Source organism: Giraffa tippelskirchi, chromosome 4, assembly GCF_054371585.1.
Source record: "Giraffa tippelskirchi isolate mGirTip1 chromosome 4, T2T-mGirTip1v1.2.pri, whole genome shotgun sequence".
NCBI lineage: Eukaryota > Metazoa > Chordata > Mammalia > Artiodactyla > Giraffidae > Giraffa > Giraffa tippelskirchi.
Window position 1 is genome coordinate 75,455,212 of NC_137278.1, and position 18,119 is coordinate 75,473,330.

General features: G+C 37.7%; 1 protein-coding gene and 1 long non-coding RNA gene across 4 annotated transcripts in view; one reads left to right on the top strand and one right to left on the bottom strand.

Moving 5' to 3' along the window:
- Positions 1 to 18,119, bottom strand: part of CAMKMT (calmodulin-lysine N-methyltransferase) — a 416,383-nt gene that overhangs the window by 338,220 nt on the left and 60,044 nt on the right. The window lies entirely within an intron of this gene.
- LOC145546070 (uncharacterized) lies at positions 521 to 6,741 on the top strand. The gene is made up of 3 exons (XR_014082460.1): positions 521 to 629; positions 3,855 to 3,931; positions 6,428 to 6,741. It is a non-coding gene; the product is annotated as an uncharacterized LOC145546070 (long non-coding RNA).

Below are 18,119 nucleotides of genomic sequence, written 5' to 3' on the forward strand. Positions count from 1 at the left end.
GACCAACCTAGACAGCATATTAAAAAGCAGAGACATTATCTTTGCCAACAAAGGTCCGTCTACTTAAAGCTATGGTTTTTCCAGTAGTCACATATGAATGTGAGAGTTGGACTATAAAGAAAGCTGAGCGCCGAAGAATTGATGCTTTTGAACTGAGGTGTTGGAGAAGACTCTTGAGAGTCCCTTGGACTGCAAGGAGATCCAACCAGTTCATCCTAAAGGAAATCAGTCCTGAATATTCACTGGAAGGACTGATGCTGAAGGTAAAGCTCCAATACTTTGGCCACCTGATGTGAAGAACTGATTCATTTGAAAACACCCTGATGCTGGGAAAGATTGAAGGTGGGAGGAGACCAGGATGACAGTGCATGAGATGGTTGGATGGCATCACCGACTCGATGGACATGAGTTTGAGTAAGCTCCAGCAGTTGGTGATGGACAGGAAAGCCTGGCATGCTGCAGTCCATGGCATCACAAAGAGTCAGACAAGACTGAGCAACTGAACTGAACTAAAAGAGAACAGATAAGTATGGGGGGTGGGGGGAGGGAGTGCTAAGGAAGTGGAACCAAAGGAATATATCAAAGGGGAGAACACGATCTGGTAGATGAATCCCTGAAGGGCTGGCCAGGTAAGCACAAAGTACAGTGCCAACATTCATCTCATGACACAGAATTCAAATTTGTGGAAGTGGCAAGGCTAATGTAAAACAGACCATTATGAGAAAAGAGCAAATATAGGTTAAAAGGTCAAAGGAGAATTCTGACTAACCCAAAGTAAAAGAGGAATTATGCAAAAAATAATGCCAAGATAGTCAAAATGAATAATGAGAAAAAAATAGGAGCACAGAGGTTTTACAATTAGGATCAGTACCAATAGTATAGAATTGTAGGAATGTCGGATTCTTCTGTGGAAAAGGAATGTCTTGAAAGCAGTGCTGTCTTAATAGGACTTTTTGATAGAAAAGTTCCATATCCTCCCAATATGGTAGCTCAAGTTACGTGTGGTTGTTGAGTACTAAAAACATGGCTAATGGACTGAGGAGCTGAATTTTTAATTTAAATTTAGTTTCATTTTTTTAATTAAACTTCAATTTTAAAAGCAGTGGGTTAGTGGCTATTATACTGTACAGTGCAGCTTCAGAGTTAGTTAAAAGAATTTATGTATCTTTTATGGATGAAACAGTGGAAAGAGCACATGCTATGGAATCAAACCTGGGTTTCAAATCCCAATAATTAACATTCATTAGCATTTACTAGTATGGTACCTTGGGGGCAGTTTAAACATCAGGTTCTGCATTCAAAATAGAAGAAGTACTGTATTTTCTATCATAGCTACCAAGACAAACTCTTTCCACAACTTCCCTGAGGTCCTGAGGTAACTTAGAGAAGCACAGCCCAGTTTGGCTTTCAGAATCTTCAGAAACCTCGGAAATCATGGGCTGTATTAGAATCATGGGACCAGAGGATACACCATTCCCAGCCCAACTCAAAGGAGTACATTTTCATGAGTACTACATAAGTCAACAATCCTTTTCCATTTCCTCCTACTTTGTCTCCAAACCATTCTCACTCTGACCCTCACTGTAAGAAGCCCTAACCCATGACATAGAGGCATTTTATCAGAAAAAAATTGGAAGTCTGAGCCTGCCAATGAGACCTTTGCCTCCAATTAGGAAATGTTGACCTTCAGAGATTTCATTCAGTAACTTTGTTGTTGGCTCCTGACATTTCCTGACTTAACAGCACTTTAAGAGCCCTGGAAAAGATTTTAGGTCTCCCAACATACTAGCATCTCTTGAATCAGTACCAGCAGAGGGGGAAATAACTAGAACCAATTCTACCAAAAAAAAAAATGTTTTCTATGAAAAGGAAACAAAAAGGAAAAGAGGTGGCTAAGTAGAACAGCAGCTAGACAGGAAATGGTCAAGAGAGAATTATTTTTAACAAGTGAGGTCCAATGAACTGTTTGTTTGCTGATGGGAATCATTATCTAGAGAAGGAAAAATTAAGGATGTGGAAGAGAGAAGATTAATTGCAGGATAAATTCATCTAGGCATATGAGAAATAATGTTGTATGGTAAACTGTTTCCCCAGACTAGTTTTTAATCCTTTAGTGACAGCTGATGGAGAAGGAAATTGCAACCCACTCCAGTACTCTTGCCTGGAAAACCCCATGGACAGAGGAGCCTGGTAGGCTACAGTCCATGGGGTCGCGAAGAGTCGGATATGACTGAGTGACTTCACTTTCACTTCTCACTTTCATGCATTGGGGAAGGAAATGGCAACCCACTCCAGTATTCTTGCCTGGAGAATCCCAGGGACAGAGGAGCCTGGTGGGCTGCCGTCTATGGGGTCGCACAGAGTTGGACACAACTGACGCGACTTAGCAGCAGCAGCAGCAGCAGCAGTGACAGCTGATGGTGGTTTCAATTTGGAGCTCCAAGAGTCAGCTGGGAAAAAAGATGGTGGCTCCAGGAAAATGAAGCCACTTGAGCCTAGCCAGCACAAGTACCTTTAATTATAGTTGTTCATTCTTCACCTATCCCTTTGCTCAAGGAGTTATCAATCTAACAGAAAACAGGTACAAAAATTATGAAAACAATTTGGTGGGTAAAATAATGGAAAGGTGCACATTATGGGGTATCAAAAAAGCGGGTCACGAACCAAGCTCAGGGAAGCACTGAAGGGATATTGTGCCAGTCTTTCTAGGAGAGCCACCTGATCTAAGCCAGGGGGTTAGGAGTGGGATAAGAAAAGACAATCTATGCAAGGGCTGCAGATGAGGCAAGACACTTGAGTGGAATTTAGTGTTCTGGAAGTATTGTGAAAAGTTACTGAAATGGTGAGAAATCAACCGAAGACACAAATAAGGAGTATATCTTAAAGGAGCTCTATACCAAATTAAAGGGCTTCCCAAGTGGCTCAATGGTAAAGAATCTGCCTGCCAAGCAGGAGATGTGGGTTCGATCCCTGGGTCAGGAAGAGCCTCTGGAGAAGGAAATAACAATCCACTTCAGTATTCCTGCCTGGGAAAGCCCATGGACAAAGGAGCCTTGAGGGCTACAGTCCACCAGGCCACAAAGAGTCAGATGGGACTTAGTGACAAAACAATAACAATGCCATATTAAGAGCCTGACCTTGTCAGGCTGACTTTGTCACAGTCAAGTGTTTCTTAAACAGAAGCAATATTTTTTGAAAACTTTTAAAGGAAAAAAAATTGAGAACTACTCTAACTGTTCACTTAAATTATTATTTTTTTTTAATGGCCTGATTACTATCATTAAAGGCCTATTGGGTGAATTTTATTAAGACTTTGATGTGGGCAATTACATCTTCCAATTCTACAGAAGGCAAAATAAAAAAATAGCTGCTAAATGGTCATACAAATGGAATACAGAATTCTTGATCCATCAGGCTTGTACTAAAGGTAAATTTGTTGGAGTCATATCTAAAGTGGCACACTTGTTGTTTCAGACTAATGTCACTTAAATTATTTTTGTATTTTAATTGTAAATATACAAACATAAGTATAACCTCTTTATATTTATAGCTTTTATACAAACATGAAACCAAAACAAGTTTACAAACTAAACAAAGTTTCAAAACCAGTTAAACTCAAACAGAAGTCCTCAATTTAACATGGTGGATAATGTTGTTTTACCAAAATTGGATTTAATAATTTAATAAGTATGTAAGTCTAGTGTTATCGTCAGTTTAAGATGAAGTTCAGATGAACAGTTATGAGCATGAACTTTGCAGCCAGGCTGTGTGAGTTCTAATCCCAGCTCCCCACTTATTAGCTGAGTGAACTTGGACAAACTGCTAAATGTGTCTGTGCCTTCATTTCATTACAGGGATAAGTACCTTCCTCATAGAGTTACTGCCAAGATAATGTGAATGAGTACATGTAAAAGCTTAGAACGATACAACGGTAAGCACTTAAATCTTAGCTGTCTTTATTTTTAACTTCAATAAAACCAATAGAGGTGGTAGAAAAAAGAGAGTATCTGCCCTGGTGGATCTCTGGAGCAGAAACATTAAAAAGAAGAGGGAGAAGTCCACAAAACCAGAACATTAGAGAAGGTGATAGTTCTCTGAATCCTCTTTGGTCACACCTCCTAACTGTATTATCTAATACTGGTACAGTGAATGAATCCTAAATATGATTTAAAGTAGATCAGCCCTTTAAAGTTTTACATCATGTATTAGGCTATACATTGCCATAATTTCCACATTTCTGACCACCATACTGTCAAGTCTCAGAGAATCAAAATACACAGAAAGATGAACGAACTTCAAAAATTCAGAGGCTTGCTTTAGGAAACACTACACAATACCACTGTCACCCTGCCATATCCACGTAGCATGATTTTGAATTTCATTTTAAAACACAAAAAAATATATTATATATATACACAGATACATATTTGGTTGGTGAAATTAAAGAGAAAACAATGTTAATCTCAAGTGACACTGTTATCAAACATTAATAATTTGAAACATTTTCATTCTGGCTGCAGCATGAAGACTAGAATGAAGGAGAGTAAGCAGGGAGAACAGTTAAAAGAATCTGGAAATGTGGCAGTGGGGATAGGTAAGTGGGTGGATTCCAGAAATTAATTAAGAAGGCAAAATTGATGGAATGTGATGAAGGAGTAAACTGAATGTGGGGAGAAGTTAAGAATAACATCTTGACAACTTGTTATAAAGAGGCAATGGGACATAGAGATAAAACTAAAAAGAGAGCATTGAGAAAATGAACAGAAATTAGTAGGAGTTTAGTTAAAGACGTCTCCATCAATTTTGCCTTCTTAATTAATTTCTGGAATTCACCCACTTACCTATCCCCACTGCCACATTTCCAGATTCTTTTAACTGTTCTCCCTGCTTGCTCTCCTTCATTCTAGTCTTCATGCTGCAGCCAGAATGAAAATGTTTCCAGACTACAGATCTGATCATGTCATCTTCGTTAACTCCCTACTCGTTTCAGGATCAAGTTCACTCTCTTTAGAACACAGTACAAAAGGCCTTTTGCAATCTGGGCCTCTGACTTTTCCAGCCTACCCTGCTTCCTTCCCCAAAGGCTCTTACTCAAGACTCACTAAACAGGGAGCTGTGGCAACTCACTAAACCGTCCTCATTGATTTCTGGTTCTTGGCTTGTGCTGTTGCCTCTGAGTAGGGTGCACCTTCTCCCATACGTCCAAGTAGCAAGACAGACCTCCCTCCCTCTAAAAAGCCTTCTCTGACCTCCCCCGGGCCACATTCAATGGATAATCCCAATATACTAAAATTGATTCTTGTCTTTTTCTACCTCTCTCTCTCGCTATCAAACCATAAATTACTCATATGCAGGTCTGTCTTATTTGATACCCAGTCTCTGGCATAAGGTTTTGTTTGTGCCCTCCTCCTAAGCCAGGAGGAGAAGGGGATGACCGAAGAAGAGATGGTTGGATGGCATCATCGACTCTATGGACATGAGTTTGAGCAAGTTCTGGGAGTTAGTGATGGACAGGGAAGCCTGGCATGCTGCAGTCCATGGGGTCACAAAGAGTCGGACACAACTGAGCGACTGAACTAACTGACTGATTCTGGCATAAGATGCACTCAACAAATATTTGCTGAATTAATCTTTTACTTAGCTTCATCTTCCTACATTTTTCCAAACTACCAATTTTCGCATGATATTGTTTTATGTTCACATGAAACAAAAAGCATCACATGCAAGCTAAAGGCAGTCACATCATAATACATATAAGTAATTCTAATCAGTTGAGTATCCACTTTAAACTCAGAGACCTTTATTTCATTTTTTTGTTTATTCTTTAGATTGCTCCAAGGATTGCCCATACATTGTTTCAGATTTTTATAGCCTCCATTTGTGGCTACAATGGCCTCTTTTCAGTTCCATTCTGAAGAACTTCATTCCTTCAAATGAAGACTGTTATACTGAAGGATAAAACATTTCTTATGCCCTTAGACAGGCATAGGTTTGGTGTCATGTTGTTCATATTCACATTCTGCCTCTGTAATTTACTAGTAATGTTACTGTAAACAAGTAACTCAACTTCTCTAAACCTCAGTTTCCTCTTGAACAATTTGCAAAGACTAAATGAGATAAGGAATGGAAATCATTTTAGATAGAATCTGGTATACAAGAAATGCTCAGGAAATATCACCTGAAAACTGCCCAAATGTCAGACTTTGGCAGTTTGGCTTAGTGACTGACCTATACAGCAAACCATTCAATATCCCCTCTGTTGCAGGACTGTTTGGTCCACTACGTACTACCTTTTTTAAAAGGAAGGGCAAATATGACAAACAAAAGCCACCCTCACTACCTAAACAATGACTCAGAATGTTTGCTCTATAATTTGATAATACAAATAATAATATTTAACTTTTTTTTTTTTTGGTCTTTTGTAAAGTCATTTATGAGGCTTTGGGAGCTGATTTTGTCCTTGCAGCCAACTGAGCACTGGGAGGAAAGCTTTGAGAAGACTACCCTCCAAAAAGAAAGGACTGGTAGGCCACTGCGGCTCCTGGGCTTAGCAGCACATCCATCCATTCAGTAGGCATGTTGTAGCCTGCTAAGAGATACAAATATCTCTTTAGCTTCTTAGTTCGACCAAAACAATATGTACTGAGTCTCTCAAAAGGAACGTCACTAATGGCTTGAAGAAAAATAGAAAATGTAAAAACATAGACCCAAGTGAGCTGAATAAAAACACATTACTAGCCACATGGTTTGAAAGCCCCAGGGCTCCAGTTATTTCCCATGCCCCATTAGGAGGACAACTACCCCTCCCCTCTTGCCTCCCACTCTCCCCCTCCCCCCCAAACTGCTTGGGGCCTCTTTAGGAAAAGGGCTGGAGTCTGTGTCCCTTAAGCCAGCTAAAACTTTAACAAGGGTGTCCCTAGTTGTCCAAAGGTTAAGAATCCGCCTTGCAATGAATGCAAGAGACACCAGTTCAGTCCCTGGTCTGGGAAGATCCCACATGCCATGGGGCAGCTGGGCACATGAACCACAAATACTGAAGCCTGAACACCCTAGAGCCCCGTGCTCCACAACAAGAGAAGCCACCACAAAGCAAAACCCAAGCACCACAGCTGGAGAGTAGCCCATCTTCCACAATCAGAGACACCCACGCACAGCACAGCGACAAGACCCAGCACAGTCCAACATCATCATAATAATAACAAATAATAAAAATAACAAAATAAAATAAAAAATTAAAAAGTACATTAAAAAAAGAAACTAGAATGTTAATAAAGGAGTTGAAGAAAACATTCACATCTAGGTAAATATAAACTATCAACAAAAATCTTGTGCCTTGTATCCACACATACAAGTTGCTATTTCCTTAAGAAATGAAAAAAACATTTTCTCAGCCATTCTTTAGTATTCCTCAATAAAGTGTGTACTATAAAAAAGGAGAATCAGTAATCTGCAATATCAAAAATATAGGGACAAAATGCTAAGCACTCACATATCAAGAAGGTAGATTTTTTAAAAAAATAAAACACTCAAGGATGAAATTAAAATTGTATGTTATACATTTTGTAACCGTCAAAATCTACTTGCAATATAACCTTTTGTTTTTGCTGTTATAAAATGAACAGTTTCAAAAAGTTGAATCTTCCAGATATCTAGAAATCACTAAAAATATTAACACTTTATTTTGATTTCTTTAATGAAAATCTAAGATGTCATGCTTTCATGCCTTCTCAAATAGGGTATAGAGAACATAATTTGTCCATTTTCTTGAGGTTTGAAAGTCACTGTTATAAATTATTTTACTGACTATAATTAACATAATCCAAAGAAAATATTTAGGGCTTATTGACACTGTCCTAAATTAGAGACTGGCAAACTAAAAACTCTAGGTCAGAAGGTGAGGGTGGGACATTCTGGGAGAATACCATTGAAACATGTATATTATCATATGTGAAACAGAACACCATTCATTCCATGTTCGATGCATGAGACAAGGGCTCAGGGCCGGGGCAATGGGATGACCCAGAGGGATGGGATGGGGAGGGAGGTGGGTGGGGGGTCCAGGAAGGGGAACACATGTAAACCCATGGCTGATTCATGTCAATGTATGGCAAAAACTATTACAATATTGTAAAGTAATTAGCCCCCAACTAAAATAAATAAATTTATTAAAAAAAAAAACAAAAAAAAACTCTAGGTCAAATTTGGCCTTCCACTTGCCTTTTTCTAACAGTTTTTATATTTTTAAAGGTTTCTTAAAAAAATTAAAAACAAGAATATGTGATAAAGACCACGTATGTGTGGCCTTCAACGCCTAAAACATTTACAAGTGTTAGTTGTTCAGTTGTGTCAGATTCTTTGCAACCCCATGGATTGTAGCCTACCAGGCTCCTCTGCCCATGGAATTCTCCGGGAAAGAATACTGGAGTGGGTAGCCATTCTCTTCTCTAGGGGATCTTCCTAACCCAGGGATTGAACCTGGGTCTCCTGCATTGCAGGCAGATTCTTTACTATCTGAGTCACCAGGGAAGCCCAAAAACATTTACTATCTGACCCTTTATAGAAAAAGTTCGACAACCCCTATGCCTTTGTATATTAATCTGTTCTCTTTCTTTCTCTCCCCTATCTGAGGAGGCAGAGGCTCTGGAATAAGAACTATGTTTGAGTCCCAGATTAACCACATGTATGCCTTTGGGCACTAATTTAATGTCTCTGAGCCTCTGTTTAATCATCTGTAAGATGGGAATAAACAGAACAACTTCACAAGATTTCTAGGAACATGAATGAGGTCCATTCAATAAACAAAAGCCATTATTATCATCATGCTTCATTAGACAAAGACTACCTACAAACAGGATATACAACTTTGTAAAAGGAAATAAGGTAGAATTCAGTAAACTATGTTGTAAATTTTCTTTAAAAGGTTCTTCTGCTATATAAATTAAAACATCATGAACTTTCTTTAACCTTAATATTAAACATTCTCAGTTCTTAAAAGTAGTAAATTTGACTAAAAGCAAAAGACATACCAAATAATAGCCATGACAGTCAAGCAACTTTTGAATTCAGAAACATAGTGATTAAGTCACTACTGGAAAGCCAGGATCTATTTTTGATTCACTTGGATCACCTTTATTTCACTTTACATTTTTTAACATCAAAGCAAAACACAGCATAATTTCAGGCACTGAATCATCATCAAACTGAGTTGCAATTAAGGGTAAGAACATCATTAAATTTTAGGTAATGCTTGCAATTGTAAGTAAGCAGTGCCTTTCTATTCTTCTGGAAAATGTCATTTAGGAGGTTTCAACAATTCTCCTAAACCTAGACTGTAAGTGCCACGCTTGAAATTTTTTTGGATGCATGCCCAACAATAAATGATCCACAATGATCTGAGGACAGCACTCCCATCTAAGAACTTAATCAGATTAATGATGTATTTGTTTTATAAAAATGAAGTACATTAAGCCCGAGAATACCTAATTTACATACTAAATGGTTGCTAGGGACCAAAAATACTAGTGGCTTTTATAAAACTAAGGTTACAAAATTGTCTATTGTCTTGAAATCTGTTAGTAAATAGCAGTGAAATGCAAGATAATAAACAAATTTTCACTAGTAGTATTTATGTATGCAAATTCATGAGCTGGTGTACAGTTGTTCAAAAGAAACTAACGATGCTCATATTCCAAAACATACGTGCCCCCCCCAAAGACCGCGTGATGCCATTATGTAAAGTTGGAAATAGCAAACTTACTTATGTTTTCTAATTGACTTGACCTCAATTGTGATTAACATTCTACTTCAATTTTTTCATTTGGGGTCCTAGTTTAATATATGCAAACACAAACAGTAAATTAGCAGTCTAGGTTTCTGACACTTTTGTTGGAAACCTATTAGCAACCTTTATCTAAAAGGGGGAGGAGAGCTTTCATAAAATAGCAGAATTTCATCAAATCCTTAAAGGAGGAGAATTAACAACATCTCTGGATGTCCCCTGATGGATATCTCCCTCTCTCTCTCTCTCTCTCACACACACACACACAAAATTACCTCGTTCATTCAACAAACCTGTATTTATTGAACTTGAGAGGCAAAATGAATAGGACAAAGCTACTACCCCATCTGCTGAGGAGATTGGCAGGTAAGCAGATAATTACAATATAATAGGACAACTGTTTACAATTAAGGTATAAACAGAGCTCTGGGCACAAAGAGAAGCCAGCCACCAACCCTGCTAGGGGACATGAGATAAGCCCCACAGAGAAAGCAGCAGTTCACAGTTCCTGTCACTGATAAGATGGAACGACATGTGCAGGGAAGAGTGAGAGCAGAGAATGGGCAGGACGGTGAAATCTATAGGCCTAAGGATATCTATAGATATTTTAGTTTAAAAAAAAGATTCAAATTTCATGTACATTAAGCAAGACATAAAAATTGAGGCTACTTTGAATTAGGTGAAGTATTTTTATACGGAAACTTAATTCAGTAAATACTTACTTAATTTCGTATTCAGTAAATACTAATTAAGGAAAGACAGGAGAGTTTAAAAAACTGAAGTTTTTAAAAACCTTAATGAAAACTTCATTAAACATGGAACTTTAAATTTAAAAAATAAGTTGAATTCAGGTTCAAGTATCAACTGTATGGGCCTTAGAAATATGCATGCTACAAAAGTAAAAAATTAGAATACCTGTAGACAAACATGGAATGAATACAGGTATATCAAATGGAATTAAACCATGATATTTTTTGCTTTAAAAATTTGGGAAATGTTAGGATGAGACTGGCAGAAAGAACAAGACCTCAAATGAGAGTAAAACATTAAACAGTTTATAGAAAAGGTTTATAGAAACAAGAGCTAGAGGAACAGGGATTAAAATGATCATATCACCAAATCACATAATCATATCACCACAAAACAACAGACAGCATTTACTGAACCCTTATCTGGGTATATGAAATGCTATGGAAAGTACTAGCATTTTGTTCAATGTCTGAAATGTTGGCCATCCAACTTGTAACCATCTACTTAGTTGAGGGCCTGCTGCTCAGCTGCCATGGTTAAAATTTTGTTCAAAGAAAAGGGATGTTCTCCACGGCAGCTCTACTAGCTGGGCGTTGCACTAAGCATCCATTTCCATGAAAGATTTTTCTGATACCAACCCAGTCAGACACATTTATCCACTTACCTCTCAACATCCATACATATGCCCCCTTCTTACTGTCTTAGATAATTCACTCATTCAATGTAGTGAATTTATGCATGTATGTTTTCTGTTCACCTTTATCTCTTATCTATGTTATAAACATTTGGTACCTATTCACAATCTTAAACAAAAACAACGTATTTAAATAAGTTGATAGGAAGAAAAGGAATCAGGGTACCATTCTTAAGGATCTTAAAGCATGCTTCACAAGAAAGAAAAAATAATTCAAGGAAACACAAGAGCTGTAGAAAATTTAAATAAAGGAAACACTGTAGGCCGAGTTATGTACACAGTAATATAGAGTCCTTATGTATTAAAACTTTGTTTATAGGTAGTGCACGTCAATTTGCTAGGTGCAAGCATAGAGATAATAAACATATATAACAGAATCTGGCAAAGTCCTAAGCACCTAACGTTTCCTGATAATAATTCTGAGGATAAAAAATAGCAAATATGTCAAAGGGTAGAACTTGAATAGAGCAAGGAAGTAGATGATTCACAGCAACCAGGCAAGGCTTAGTCAGTTGAGAGATAATGCAGATCAGACTGCCAATGAGAGCATTATTTCAGAAGGAAAACAAACCCCAGTCAAATGTCCCAAGATGTGTTAATATTGAAAGACAAAGACTTGTTACTTTTGGAAACAACGAATTCCTACAGAAGGATAAACCTATTGCTGAGCCATCTGCTATTTGCACTACGCATAATAAATTCAACAGACGGGTGCACCCCCTGTGCTTCCTATAAACAGATGGTTTTTTAAAGTCTAAAATATCCTATCAATGGAGGCCACAACCAACACCAAAAAAAAAAAATCCCACGCAGCCCACAGTTGAATACTTGGTTTCTTTTCATTCAGTATACACATAATAAAGATGGCACTGCAAATCCTAGACTGCCATCCTTCTGTTACCATGAGAGCAACATCTTTTCTTTGTGAAACACATTTTGTGGAAACAAAGGAAGACTATTCATTTGAACTGGTTAAGCATCTTTTGTACCTGGAATGTTGATGATATATCTAGTTGGCAGGCAGAAGCAGTATGGCTAATAAATAGCTCACCTACTTCATTTATTTACAACACAAACACATGCACAGTGCTCAGACACCAGCACACAATGAATGCATTCATATGTAAAAGGACGTGGCAGAAACCTATTATAGCAAGATACCTGATTCTAAGATATTTCCCTTAAATTTGTGAGAAAATATTACTTTTGAATGAATATTGATATCTGAAAATGTTAAAAAAAAATCTACTCAGAAGCACTTCCTTATATAACTATATTCAAGAATGTTCTCAAAAGTTCATCAAATATTAGCATTTACGCCATAACCAAATCATTCACTCACATGACATTCATACACACAGTGGTTATTTTTTTGGTGAATAGTTTGTGGGTCAGCAAATAGAAGGTATTCTGGAACAAAGGCAAAATTGAAACTTAAGACAATTTTTTTCTATTTAGCCCCTATATAAAGTGTTGTGAATTCTCAGAATGTCACACCTTTACATTCTTATCATAAGAAACATTCTGGTTATGAAACACTTTTTGTACACAGCTTATGAAAGTCCAAAAAGATCAATAAACACTTCTCACATCATTGACAACTTTGATTTGAAAGAGATACATTTAAAATTTACAAACAGTAAAATAATGAAAGCTCCACTATAGTTATTACTTAGTATTTTAATCAATCTGTCTTAATTTCTATTATATCAGTCACAAATGTCCTGATTTGGGCCTACCTAAATCAATTACTTGCTTGGAATGAAATAATATAGACATTTATGTATAAGATAAGACTGGAAAAGGAAACATAAATACATTTCAAGTCCATTGTATAAATATTCCCCACTATTTTAAATTGAACTAAAATTAATAAGAAAATATAAAACGATAGACCAGTTCTAATGTAGTATGGCTACACTAGAAAATGAACAAGGTGTCAAATTCTTCCCTGCTACCTAGACCACCACATTAGTGAGATAGCATACAAGGAAACACCTTTTTGAAGTTTAATGATTACCATGTCATTTCTCAATATAGCTGACATTTAACCGTGTCCCAGGTATTAAGCACTTTTCATTTAATTCTCACAATAGCCTGAGAAATCCACAGTAACATCTCAGTACAAGAGGAAAGCACTACTTTGAAAGCACATGATTTGATTAAAAAAAAAAAAAAAAACTACATGAAAAAGATAGCCCAAACAGTCTCTACAGTCATCAGAAGACTAATAGCTGAAGAAATCATCTGAGTCTATTATAGAGTGGGAGTTAACTTAAAATTTAAGGCAAATTTGCTATATTAGTCTAAATGAAGACTTAGTCTGACCTCTACCTAAAGTATCAAACAAAGTTTCAGAGAGCCATAAAATAATACACATCAATTAATCATCATCTGCTGAGTCAAACATTGGAAAATAATGTCAAGAAGTTACCCTGTAATTACTTTGTGGCTCCTTGAAAACCCATTTGACATAATCACTCTCTGACAGCTGCAAGAGGGAAAATGGTCTATTTCTTCTCCCACCAGTACCCTCTTCTGAGAGCCAGGGGCATCACTTCTCAGCACTTCCTGATCTGCCAAATGTTTACGAGGGAAGTGTGTGGGGTGCCTCTGTAATCAGTGCTCCTGAGGCCGGTCAGGGGTTGAGAGTTTCCAATCAAAGCTGTGGATTCGGGAGAGTCGCAGTTAGGGGACAGGCAATGGGCTTATTATTACCAGTGCACAGGAAGGAAAATTACTCAAGCACGAGAAAAGAGTATCTGGTTTTATCTAAAAGACCACTGGAATATTTCCCTCCCTTCTGTCTGTGACATTACACTTCCATTTATAAAAGAGACCTCCAGTCTCCACTACATTAAATATGTTAAACGGGTAATACGTTAAAACGGGTTATTTGTCCATATGTAGGTCAAGAGTTATTTTAAACTTTGACTCCTTCATGAAAACTAGGTGAGAAGTTACATTATCCTAAACTCATCTGACAAAGCCTGTACTTTCCATCTAAGATTTTCGGACCGAGGCCGACAGCTGGAATTTCTGCCTACACCCAAGCTGAGGGAGGCTAACTAAAACTTACTCTGAAATAAAACCACCATCTCTTCAACAGCTCACGTCCAAGATGTGAACGTGGTACTCCATTTCTTCTCTGAACACTTACCTTTGAGCTGCCACCTGAGGCCAGTTCTCCATCACCCCCCTCCAGGGGAGTGTCCTCTAGTTTTCTGTTACAATAACCACTCGGTTTTCACTTGACACAACCACTGGAACAAAGGCCTCACTTTCTGATAGCACAATGACAGGCTTAAGACCCCACTTTTTCAGCAATACAATGTGAGAGGAACCGGGAAAAAATTTCCTGCAAAACAATCCTATTGTGAGAAATTGAAGCTTTATATTGCCCTGAGAATACCTGTGCTCTTATCATGGATTTTTCCTTTTTTTCCCCCATCAGAAGAGATATGAGTTAGGCTGCTGACACAGCAAGATTTAGAAAGCCTATTGCATTAATCAAAGTGTCACTGGTGCATATCTTATACCTCTACAATTAAAAAGGGAAAAAATAAAGGCCAGGGAAAGAAGAAAGCAATACAGGAACTAACAAGACAACACTATAATAAATACCAGTTCCTGGCAGGCCATTTTATCCAACTGACAGGACAAAAAGGGGAAAAAAATTATTCATAGTTTGGTACTTAAAACTGAATTGAGAAGTACGAATGATGATATTCTAATTTTTCTAAGTTTCTGAGTGCTTCCTCAGAAGTTAGTACTACAGATATAATTTACCCCACTTCTCAAATTAAAACAAAATCTTGAAAGGGAAAAAAAAATCACTTTATCAAAAAATATGTTATTTACAGTATCTTCGTGTTAAAAAAAATTAACTTATCCAGAAGGGAAAAAAATCTTTCATTAAAAAGGAATAGGTTAATTGTGCTGACCTAATTTAAGTCAATATCGTTCTCGCTTTTGTCCCCACAAGGCCACTTGCATATTTATGAGGAAGAGAATTCAGCATGATTACAAAATGACTTCACTATTTCGTAGCTGGCATTTAAAAGTAACTTTAATTATAATATGTTACAACAATGGAAATCTTACATATTAAAGCCTTATTTATTTACAGTGCTGATATCTCAGAGTAGGTTAGCAAATTTTTACTAATTTAACATTACAACTTCATGTTTTTTTCCTAATCTCATGTAATTTGCCTGACTTAATTCCTTGCTTCTGGATATGCTACATTTGCCACCCAATGAGTTTATTTCACTGGTCATTTACTTTTAACAGTAAAGCCAAACTATTTGAAAGGAATAATCTCCCTGCAAATCCAACATAAGAAAAAAGGACTCTTATTTATCCAGCATTTTGTGCCATGAATTGAAGCTTTATTGCAAAGAGTAAGCAATAAACAAAAACACCTCAGGGGCCTGGGAGGAGCAATGTAACCAATTACATTTAATTAAATCAAAGGATGGGAGCCCCAGGGTTGAATGAGCTGAAGAACAAATTTGCATTAACACCTAGCAGCCAAACAAGTAGCTCCCGGTCTAGTCTGCAAGTACAATTGTTGCCATCTATTCTCTGCACTGAAGGGGGGCCATTAGCTAAATTCTTAGGCATTGTTTGTCCACTGATGAGAGGCTGCCTTCTCAACATTTCACTCCATCACACATGAAAATTGCCTACTAAAATAAACAGCTTCCTCTGAAAGCTCAGAAACAAACATTACCTGACTCCAGTTTGCAATTTGGTGAAAACTCTTCAGGGCTGCTAAAGGAGAAAAAAAGAAAATGAAAGGTGTGATTCCAGGCCCTAACTATACATCTGATGGAGATGATATGTTTGGGCAGATTCTTTTGTACCATCAGAGACCACAAGGCAGGTCATTCCAAATGTTCCACCAAGAGTATCTTTGTTCGAGGCGGAATATGTTGGCTTGCTCCTACAACTGAGAATCTCGAGCATTCAGAGCTGAAAGCTCACTCTGGCTACTCAAATCACAATTCCCAAAACAATGCTCTCACTCTGTAGAGAACTTCTCCCTTGGTGACTTACTATTTTTATTATTTAGAGAATTTTATACACACACAAACCTACCATACATGATATCTATCACAAACTCTAACTGTACTTAATGAGAGCCTACCTAATTATGATAAGTCAATCTAGCTATAGTAGGTTTTATTCTTTTGTCCTACACATTCCTTTCCTGGTCTCATGAAAATATTACATTCTCAAAAGCAAAAACAAAGAAGCTAAAAACAAAGACCGCCAAACCTTGTAAGGGTAATCCACTAAGTCATTAGTAGTTTCACTATGGTAGAAGATGAAGTATGATAAAATAAAAATCAAGAAACAGGCAAAGATACAGGTCTGGGCAAGGCTAATTCAGATTGAACAACCAACCAAAACTATATATAGATGGGATATCATTTGTATTGAGACATATTAGTTTGAATTAACAATATTGAAAAGTTAAAAAAAAAATTATATAAAACCACCTGAGTTACCAAGCTAACACATTCCACATTGTTTCAAAGTCAGCTGTACAGCTTGTAGTGTGGGGATGCCAAGCTGAGTCTAAGTGGGATTCAGACCTTTCTGGGCTGGTCAGGTGAACCCATCTGATGAGACCTGTTTGGGGTGGCAGGGCTCAAAGAAGAGTTAGAGCTTCTTTGACTTAAGTTCAAGAAAGCTGAAACAGGGATTCTCACAACCTATCTATCAAATCCCTTCCGTAGACAAAGCATTCTTCAAGTCCCCAGTGGATGGAGAAAAGACAGGAAAAGGCAAAATGACCTCCTGCTCCATCAGTGGCCGGATTTGGACAGTCACTCCAGCAGGCAGAGCACACTGCACAGGGACAAATGCCTACTGCCCTTGCTTTGACATCCCTGAAAGTCTGCAATAGTTTTACAAACTCATGGAGTCATGACAAATTTGCATCTGGAGTTGGATCCTCCAAATTTCTGGCTGCCTTACACAAGCCAAGGTCATTAAATCTTTTTTAAGGGGTAAAAAACCTAATATAAACACGTAACAAAACAGTAAACAAGAGCCAATGTTGCATAAAATTAAAAATCTGCCTTAAGAGGGAAAGTACGCACAGGACTGGCTTAGCCATTTTGTGAGCTAACAGAATTTTCCTGCCTGGGGAAGTAGAAGCAATTACACCTTATCTAATTCCAAAGGCAGGAGGCTGGCACCTGATTATCTAGAACCTCATCTCTGTGGTAGCTGAGGCGCTTCCTAGGGAAGAATACAAGGTCTGTCAGTAGTCTGCACGTCTAGTACATTAATGAGATGAAGTCAACAAAGTGCATGGGGAGAGTTGGGGTGTGGAAGTTGCTGAGAACCTTCTAAGAAGAAATTTGTCCTAAAAGTAAGTAGATAAACAAAATGTAGTGTGAAGGAGGAAACTGGGCACACTGATATTACTCTGAAGAGTTGTTGGACAGGAAAAATGACTTTAATTGTTGAGCATCCTCCATAGAACCCATAAAAAAAAACAAACTGGAAGAACTGTATCACTGAAGATTCTGTATGAGAGAGAGACAGAAGCAGCACTCTTTGGGAACACTTTTAACAAAGGAGATCTATAAAGGGGAGAAATACATTGCTCCCTTGCTTCATCACTAATCACTCCACGTTCTGTACTACCACAGCATACATCCAGTATACTGCCGAAGCGTAGGACAAGAGACTACACTAGGACAGGCGTAGGAATACCAGGTGCAAGAGGTCTCATGTGTGAACATTTGTGGTATTCTTGGGGACTCTCAAGAATACTTCAGGGACACACTGCTGAGGTCCTGCAACAGCAATAGTTCTAAGAGTCAGTGGAATTTGAGTTATTAAAATGTGACTCCATACATCTAAGCTGGTATGAAG